Below are 8,646 nucleotides of genomic sequence, written 5' to 3'. Positions count from 1 at the left end.
CCTCTGTTCCTCTGCCAACACAGGCCTTCAGTATAAAAAGTTACTTTCTGCCATGATGTATTTAGGGAAAAATATATATCTATATACACACATGCTCTCAGGTTTTCCCTTGCTAAGTCAAGCAAGCCTACTTTTTCTAGCCTTTGCTTGTAAAACAACCCATACATTCCCCTGATTATCCCAATACCCTTGGCTAGGCAAGCTTCAGTTTCAGGTCATCTGTCTTGAATACTACTAGTGAAAACCATACATAGGGTCTTAAACAAGGTCTCATTAGTGAACATTGTATGACGCCAGTAATATTTCCCTATCTGGAAGTATTGTTCCAGAGACATCCTAGGACTGCATTTACCTCTTGCACATCTTCACAGTTGAGTCAGCTCATGAGTGTTTCTCGGTCATTTCCAGACCTCCCAGCTTCAAGCAGCAGGTGTCAGTAATAGCCCCCAAATGCACATTATCTTCTGTGCTCATCAGTTTGATCCCGCTTGTAGCCCTCATTCTGCGCATGATCCCAATCCCCTTTCATACTGACAAGTCCCAGCTTTGTGTCATCAGCACATCCTTGATTTGAGACTTAGGAAGAAGCACTTCCCCAGGGTGAACTCCCCAGAACATAATTAACAAATCAATAATTATTCTGAGCAGTGGGTACAACCTGCCCTAAGTAACTTTCAGATCTATGAGAAAGCCATGTCTCTGCTCCAAAGAGTGAAAAAGACAGATGGGTAAACTCAAGTTGGAAGGAGACAGAGTGTACAACCAGCATAATTACATTGCTCCTTCTGTGGGAAAACAACAGCAATTTTCCCTAAAGACAGCTCAGTGGAGGTGAATGTAACAAGAAAGACTTCAGTGGGACAAAGGACAGAGCTGCCATACATTCAAGATGGATAGTCCACATTTTAGAAGCAGCATGAATGATGGTATGGCCAAGTTTGTGCAAAAAGGTAACAGAGCAACAAACTAATTTGATAGAACAAATAATCTAAATGACAAAGACATTGATTATTTTTAGCAAAAGCCTTTCTGCGTTGAGGGAAGACAACACAGAATCCAGGAAGGTCCAAAGAGGGGAGGGATCTCCCCACCAAGAAAGGTGCAGATTCACTTAGAGCAATATAGAGAAGTTAAACCAGTATCTTTAAATTTTAAGGTTCAAGAGAAAAAGATGGAAATTAAGTGTGTTAAGAAGGAAATCTGTTTTTGTAAAAATAAAAACTCTCCAGTTGGGAAACTCTTGGGAACAGAAATTTTCAGGGGGAGGAAACCAATGACACTTTAAAGCAAATAAGTGGAGCAAGTTTTACTCCACCAAAAAGAATTTTTTTCTTTAAAGCCAACCTATCTTCTCCTAACCTCTTCCTATTGTAGTAAAGAAATTCTTCATTCAGCAGAAACTATTCCCACCTTACAATGCATTTGAGAATGATGTCAAACATATTACACCGTGCTGAAGTTACTAATGTTAAGTCATCCAATAATCGACTATATTTGGGGCATGCTGTCAGCTCATCCACCAAAAAACCTCTTATTTACAAAACGTGCTCGTCATTTTCCTTCAAACAGAATTCCCAAAACACACATTTTGAAAGTGCTTACTAGAGCAATGACAGAGACTTTTGCATGAAAGCCAACAAGCACCAGAAGCCTACAAGGCTTTCTTAAATAAATAAGAGACAAACAACAGAGGAGTCCCCAGATTGCTGTGGGGCCCCAGTCATGCAGCTGAATACCGGAGAGCTCAGTGACGTATCAAAGCTCTTACTGAGCTAGAGCTTGCTACAGTGATGTACTCACACTGGATGCAAAGAGACGGTTCTCTCCTCCTCCCAAAGGATAATCAGTTCCCATTCAAAGAAACATTAATACCAAGAGTGGGAACAAACACAAACAGAATAGATCCCTTTTGAGTAACTTGCCTAGTAATTACGAACTTAGAGCACATAAATTGCTTTCCAGGTGGCAGCATTCTACAGTCAAATGAAGAAAACTACAATAATCTTCCTTTTCTGTTACTAAATACTGAACTCAACTCATTTGGATGGGACAATAGCAAGTGCGTATAGAGATTAAACAAATATGTTTCTCAGATAACTGCATGCAATATCTATTTGAACATACTCATACTTTTTAGCTCTACAAATAAATTTTCTTAGGTTTTAATTAAATCTTCCATATAATACAATGCGTAATGAAGTATTATATATAAATGTTATTGAATTTAATCTTTTATAAAGGTGCACGTATTTCTACACATATAAACACATTTTAGGAGAAATTTGTAATACACTTAGACCACTCTGCATTTTTACAATGTCATTATGGATAAATTACAAGATGCTGAAAGACTGAATGAAAAAGTTCATATTCTACAGCTGAGGTGTTAAGAACAACAGAGTCAGGAAATGAGCTAACAAGAGCCCACTCTAACATTTGAATACTAGTAATAGCAGCACATAATACTTCAAGTAAAAAGAAATATGAGAACAAAAGTAATAGCTCATTTACAAAAATATAATAACATGAACAATTTTAGAACTTGTGATATTTCATGAAACACAACTGTAGTGTGAAACTCACTACCCATTGGTTTTCAAAATGCTGAGGAAGACAAAAGAGAGGAAAAACTCTTAGTGATTTCTCAGAGGGCAATATTTCATCTAAAATATACGGCCATCTAGGCAGAAATCTTTATTTCACCTTACCAGAGAGAATATTGCTCATTAGCAGACCCCTGTATGCTACTTAAAGACCCCTTCTGCCTCCATTTTGCAGGTGAACAGCATGAATTTATTTTTCATACAGTATGAAGCTCCTCACAACTGGCTGAAATTCACAAAGTCATCCCACCTCTGCCCAGATAGCACAGCCGGTACTGTCCAGCTGCAGCCAAAGAACCCCCCTGCTCCTGTTATTCCTGGTCTCTCTCTAACAGGCTGCTGCAGTACAGCAGAGCTTACTATATTAGTTGCAAAACTTTTCCTAACTTTCATCAGTTAACATCAAAGCACTGGACACATCTAAAACATGTCTGCTACGGTAGCTTAAAGAAAGTAGCTCAAACACTGTTCGCTGTAATTCTTGAACCACCACCCTACACAACATATCTCACGTGCCTACATTTTCATCTCGGACTGCATCTGACCAATCATATTGACCAGCACCTGTGGCAATCCTCTTCTCTAACCCATTCCATATCACCACAAATGGAAGAACAAACCACAGGTATGCAGAAGGCTGAGGAGCTACTCAAACATAAGAAGGTGGTTCAAAGAGAATTCCCCCACAAAACATCATGTAAACATACATAAGAATTATAAAGTGTGAAATAATAGATTAAGGTAAAACAAAAGAAATCCTGGCATTTGTGTAACATCATGCTCACCAAAAGACATTCCAACAGCTAAATCTTTCATTTTTTTTTCGTCCTGTACAGTTCAAAGTATCAAAAATAACAAATAGAAATAAAATAGGGAAAAAATAACAATTCATTAGTGACTTGAAACAACTTCATGTCTAGAATTCACCATTACACTCATCTAGTCCGACTCCTACACACAGCACAGACTACTGAATTGTACACAGTAACTCCAGAATTTAATCAATATCTTTAAAAGACTCCTCTGAAAAGCCTTACAGCCTGAAAGGTCTAAGCAGCACATCAAACAAAGCCATTAGATTTCCCTGATTGCAATTACAACCAACTCTAGCAAATTTTATCTGCAAACAGCCACTTTTAAAGAAAAAAAGAAATGCAAAGCTAATGATCAGAATCCCATTCACTGACGTATGACTTGCAGTTTCATTCAGAACTTAAAGACTGATAAACAGTCACAAGTTACAAATTTCAGATCTTTTGGTGAATGCCTACCTTTATTCTTTTTTTCTTCTCCTTCTCTGCCTTTTCATGAATCCTTATTCAAAAGTGACACATTTGTTCAGTTCAGGGAGATTCTTCTCTCTGGAGGGGAAATAATTTTTATCAGTAAGACTCCCTGGTGATCAGGTAGACTTGGAACTGCTGTTAATCAGCCTTTTTGACACGGTAGCTTGAATAGCACTTCCCATGATGCTTTGTGTGTCTACCTTAATTCTTTCCTTTTGAACTCACCATGACTTATAGGTGTCTTTTTTTCCTTTTGTGTGTCTGAAGTTATCCCTCTATTAACTTTAATTGGAAAGGTACCTTTTGTTCCCCTAGAGTAGTCATATACTAACCACTGAACTCCCTAGGCTCAAATTTCTGGGGTAGCAAGAGTTCAGTTTTCTGGTAACTCAAAAAATTCCTAGTGAAAGATTCAAGGCTTTTTTTTATTGCTAATAAAATAAGTGATATTTACTCTAAAGATGAACTGTTGCATCCATTTGTATCAGGAAATATAGAGACTGCTGGTGCAAGTCATGGTGAGTTCAAAAGAAAAGGACTAAGGGCAGACAAACACACGAGCATCACAGAACCCTGACCTTTGCCATCCACAAACTGCAATACAATGGGTGCTGCTAAAAATTAAAAAAAAAAAGCCTTTTAAGTCATTGGGGAAAATAAAAGCTGTTTCATAACAGCAGTAGAAGGAACAAAGCTTTGTTTCCTACAGACTTGGACCTTCTCCCAAACTTCACCACCTGCCCTCATGATACTGCTGCCAGCAAGAGGCAGGATACACTCCAGCTAGTCTGCACCCCTTTGCACCCCAATTAGCCAAGCAGGACATGGCCAGGTAATTACCAACCATAACATCCCCTCTCCACATGCAACTGCTCTCACAAAATTTGTCAGAGCTTTTGAGATTGCTGCTGTGCTTCCAGGTCTAGAGGAAGCTGCACAGAGGCCCCAAAAGCTTCTTTGAAGGGGAAGGCAGACACATGCTTTGGATAGGGCATATTTCTTTAAGAAACGTAACTCTAAGATATCCTCATGCATTTTGTTGCACATTGAAGAAGTTTCTTAACATCTATTCCATGATTGCAGTCAAATAGAATGCTAAAAATGCGCTATGCTGTGGACTTCAAGTCAGAAGCTATATTTTAACCTTTCCAGGCATTTGCATCTTATCACCTGCATACTGTTCAACAGTACGTATCCACAGAAAATGACCCACAATTAAGCTCTGCTTGCTTTCCTTTATAACAGAAGAGGAATTTGGACTAGTAGAGAGTCTGTGCAACAGTACAGCCGTTTCTCCTCCTGCCCCACAGCTCAGAGCACCTTCCTTTGCTATGGAGGCAGCTACCACCCTCTCAGCACTGCCCAATAAAAAGAGACATAGCATATCAAGGTTTAGCACACAGTCAGTAGGCCACTCCTATGGGCAGAAAAATTATTGCCAGCCAGTCTTAGAGCCGACCATTTTTTCTGCATAGGGTATCTGAAGCCCTTTTTGCTTTTAAGCAGTCATCTTAGGGCAGCTGTGGATAGTATTAACATTTCAAGCTATAGTTTGAGAAGCCTGGAATCTTCTTGGAGGTTACTGGCACCATGTTTACAATAGTTCACACACACACATATGAGACAATCAAATTCACTCTGTTCAGTACAAGGTCTCTTCATATCTTTCACTAGTGACAGAGAGAAATTAACATGTACAGTATACCTCGTAATGTGTACTGAAGCCTCCTTTCTCAGCTACAATGATGTGAATCATTTATCCTGACCTCCTAATCAGTAGCCAGATAAGGTACCAGCAGATGTGACCAAGATTTCTACGCGCAGTGCTGACCAGATTAAATGTACAACCATACCTTTAATCTGGAAGTGTTTTTCTCTTCAATTGCCAGCCAGCCACAGTCTGAAATGGAGGTAAAATTTTATCTGGTTTGCAAACAGTCTAATTCAGTATATGACACTACCTGCACTTCCTTATTTCTGACTACATTATTTCTCCCCTCTCCCTTTCTAGCATCGGCCACACATTACACACTCAGGGGGTTGTACCCTCCTAAGAATCACAGGCGCAAATTCTCCTTTGCCAAAAAGCTATCAGACCAGACCACAGTACAGGCCTAAAAATTGCATCCCACCAAGTTTGTGACAGCTGAGCCAGTAAATTTGCAGCAAGCCACGTTTGTTTTTTGAAGCCACACATCCAGGACACTGCAGGGCACCCCTCGGGCGAAGCAGACCTGCCGCATGTGTGTCCGTTTGGGGTCCCTGCTTCAGGGACCCTGCAGACTGAAAAATAGAGAAAGTTTCCCTTTATTCACCTAAATTAAAGCCCAGGCAGCTGTTTCTCCCCCCAAAAGCACCTCAACCCTGATCCTCAAGGGACACCCTAGGAGTAAAGACTGCTGCAGTCTCCCCTCCCCAACTGGCCAACCCCATGCAACCCCAACACTTCCCACCCCTGATCCTCCCCACTCAGTCTCACCCCTGTAGAAGACAATATGGCCTCTGACATTACCTCAGCACGGGGCTGGGGAGCAGGGACTGCGGCCACCCCCAGCAGCTCCTCTGTGCTGCCCCTTTCTCCTCACACCTCTCCCCTGCTCCAGACTGGGCTCTCCAGGGGCTGCAGGACAAGCTCTGCTGGGTGCCTGGAGCACCTCCTGCCCTGGCTGCTCGCAGGGCTGCTTCTCGCACTCCTTTCCTCACTGCCGGGCAGCGTTTGGCCCTTGCTGAGCTCTGCTCTCCCTGAGGAGCCCACCCATGGCCAAGGGCCTCAGCCAGGCCCTGTGGTGTGGCCCCTGGAGCCAGCATAGGGCAGCCCTAGCCTCGTCTCACAGAGCAGCCCGGCAGCTGCATACACCTGTGCCCAATTGAGGAGCACAGCTGAGGGCTGTGAGGGAGATAGAGGAGGGAACAGGACTGCTGGGACACAGAAGGTGATTTTTAAGCCAGTTACACACATGTGGAAGCAATGACTGCTGAGGAGCAACACCCAGGCCCGTGTCTTTTTGGGGGTCCTGGTAGCACAGGGCCATTAGCAGCACACAAGGAAGGCACTAGCTGCCTGGGCTGTACCAGTCACAGGCGGCGTGGGAGCTTGCCAGCACCCAGGCTGGCTGCTGGGAGAAGTGGTTAGCCTGCTGAAAGCAAGCAGTGCAGGCAGAAGTTAAATTTCTTAGAATCAGCGTGTATTTCCCTTCTTTCCTACTCAAAAAGGCATTATGAACAGAACTTTCCTTACCATGTAAACAAATTAATTTTGAGGAAAAAAATAAACACTGCAGCTTTCCCCACTATGATTCAACTCATTGGGGAAGTTTCTGGGAAAATGGCCTTGCAAGAATTTCAGCATTCAGGACAGTAACAAACAGTCATCAAAAGCAAATAAAAACAACCATTGAACTAAAAGGAGATGCTCCAAGCCACCGTGGCACCAGCAGCCCTCTCTGCAGGGGTGGCAGGCTCATCTTCACCTCATGGGTTGCCAAATTGCTTCCATCCCAAGCCAAGGCACCCTAAAAATGAGACAGGCACAGGAAAGGGAGGGCAGGGTGGGAAGCATCTCCTCCAGCCCCCAAGAGCAGCCACATGAGCAAAAGCAAGGCTGTGGAGAGGGTGGAAATAGTCTTTCCTATGTGCTGCTCTGGGGGAAATTGAGCTCTTCCATTAGGAGAGGCAGAGAAACGAGCCCCTAGCAGAGGTTTTTGCTATAGGACCTGTGCTATCAGGCCCTGCCCGCATGGGTGCCATACGCAGCTCTGCCCTGCACCAGCCAGCTCCTCAGGTGCCATAGGTCAGCACAACACTGGTTGCAAGCAAGGTGCCAAAGCAAAGGCGACTGCAAGAGGGAAGTCCGCTAGAAAAAAGGCACAGGTGATTTCCCGGGTGCAAAAATGGCAGAGCTCTGCAGGCTGCTCTGCAATGCCCAGTCCCTCTAGCCCCACAGCCTCTGCTTTTGAAACAGTCTGATGACTGATTACGGTAATCTCCCTTATGCAATCCCCTAAAATATGACATCTCAATCCTACCCCCATTCCTTTTTCAAAGTAAAAAATGGTTTTCCTGGCCTAATATTTTTATCAGTTAGAGTCTGAGCTAGTTATCAGTACAGGTTTGCGGTATGGAGCCTAGAATGGTTAGATTATTATCACGTCTCATGAAAATCAGACACAGCTTACTCTTGTAGCTGTATATTACAAGGGAAATATGTATAGAGAGATTGGTTCTCCTTAGACTGATATCGCTGAATTGATGCTGTATGAGGCACAACTGCTTAAAAGGTTATAACTGATGTAATTTTTGCCATTACAGGTAATTTATGGCTCCTGTGTGTCTGACTTGTCAAATCTTCTTAGAGAGATCAAACAGGGTCTGTTTGTCATATGCATTTATCTAACACTTGTTCCTCTACAAGCTTCAAAACGCAGTAGTTATTCTTTGCTTGGGTGTCAATTTTCTCCTGTACATCTTGCCTCTTGGTCCTTGTAAATGTCCTCCTAATGCAAAATGCAGAGGTGCTTCAGCAGCAAATATGGGCAACACCTACCTCTCTGCCAGCATTTTTAAGAGAGATTTTTTTTCCAAAGAAGGGCTCCAGTCAGTCAGATAGGTTTGCCTGCAGTGGAAGTTATGCACGCAGATGTTTTAAAGCTCCAGCTATGCCTCAAACCATGCATGCTACATTGTTTATTTTCCCCTCAACTTTGCTTAACTCTGAACCAATCTCTGCTGCTGTGAAAGAAATCCATCAGAAGAAAAAA

The 8,646-nt window shown here is 42.6% G+C and overlaps 1 long non-coding RNA gene across 1 annotated transcript; it reads right to left on the bottom strand.

The window, feature by feature from the left end:
* Nucleotides 1-2,061: 2,061 nt before the first annotated feature.
* Nucleotides 2,062-6,456, bottom strand: LOC121066151. Its single transcript, XR_005817546.1, has 4 exons — nt 6,402-6,456; nt 5,743-5,789; nt 3,875-3,964; nt 2,062-3,431 (listed from the first exon to the last, which is right to left on the bottom strand). It is a non-coding gene; the product is annotated as an uncharacterized LOC121066151 (long non-coding RNA).
* Nucleotides 6,457-8,646: the final 2,190 nt, after the last annotated feature.

This window comes from Cygnus olor, chromosome 2, assembly GCF_009769625.2.
Source record: "Cygnus olor isolate bCygOlo1 chromosome 2, bCygOlo1.pri.v2, whole genome shotgun sequence".
Taxonomy (NCBI): domain Eukaryota; kingdom Metazoa; phylum Chordata; class Aves; order Anseriformes; family Anatidae; genus Cygnus; species Cygnus olor.
This window is presented reverse-complemented; position numbering and strand designations above follow the sequence as displayed.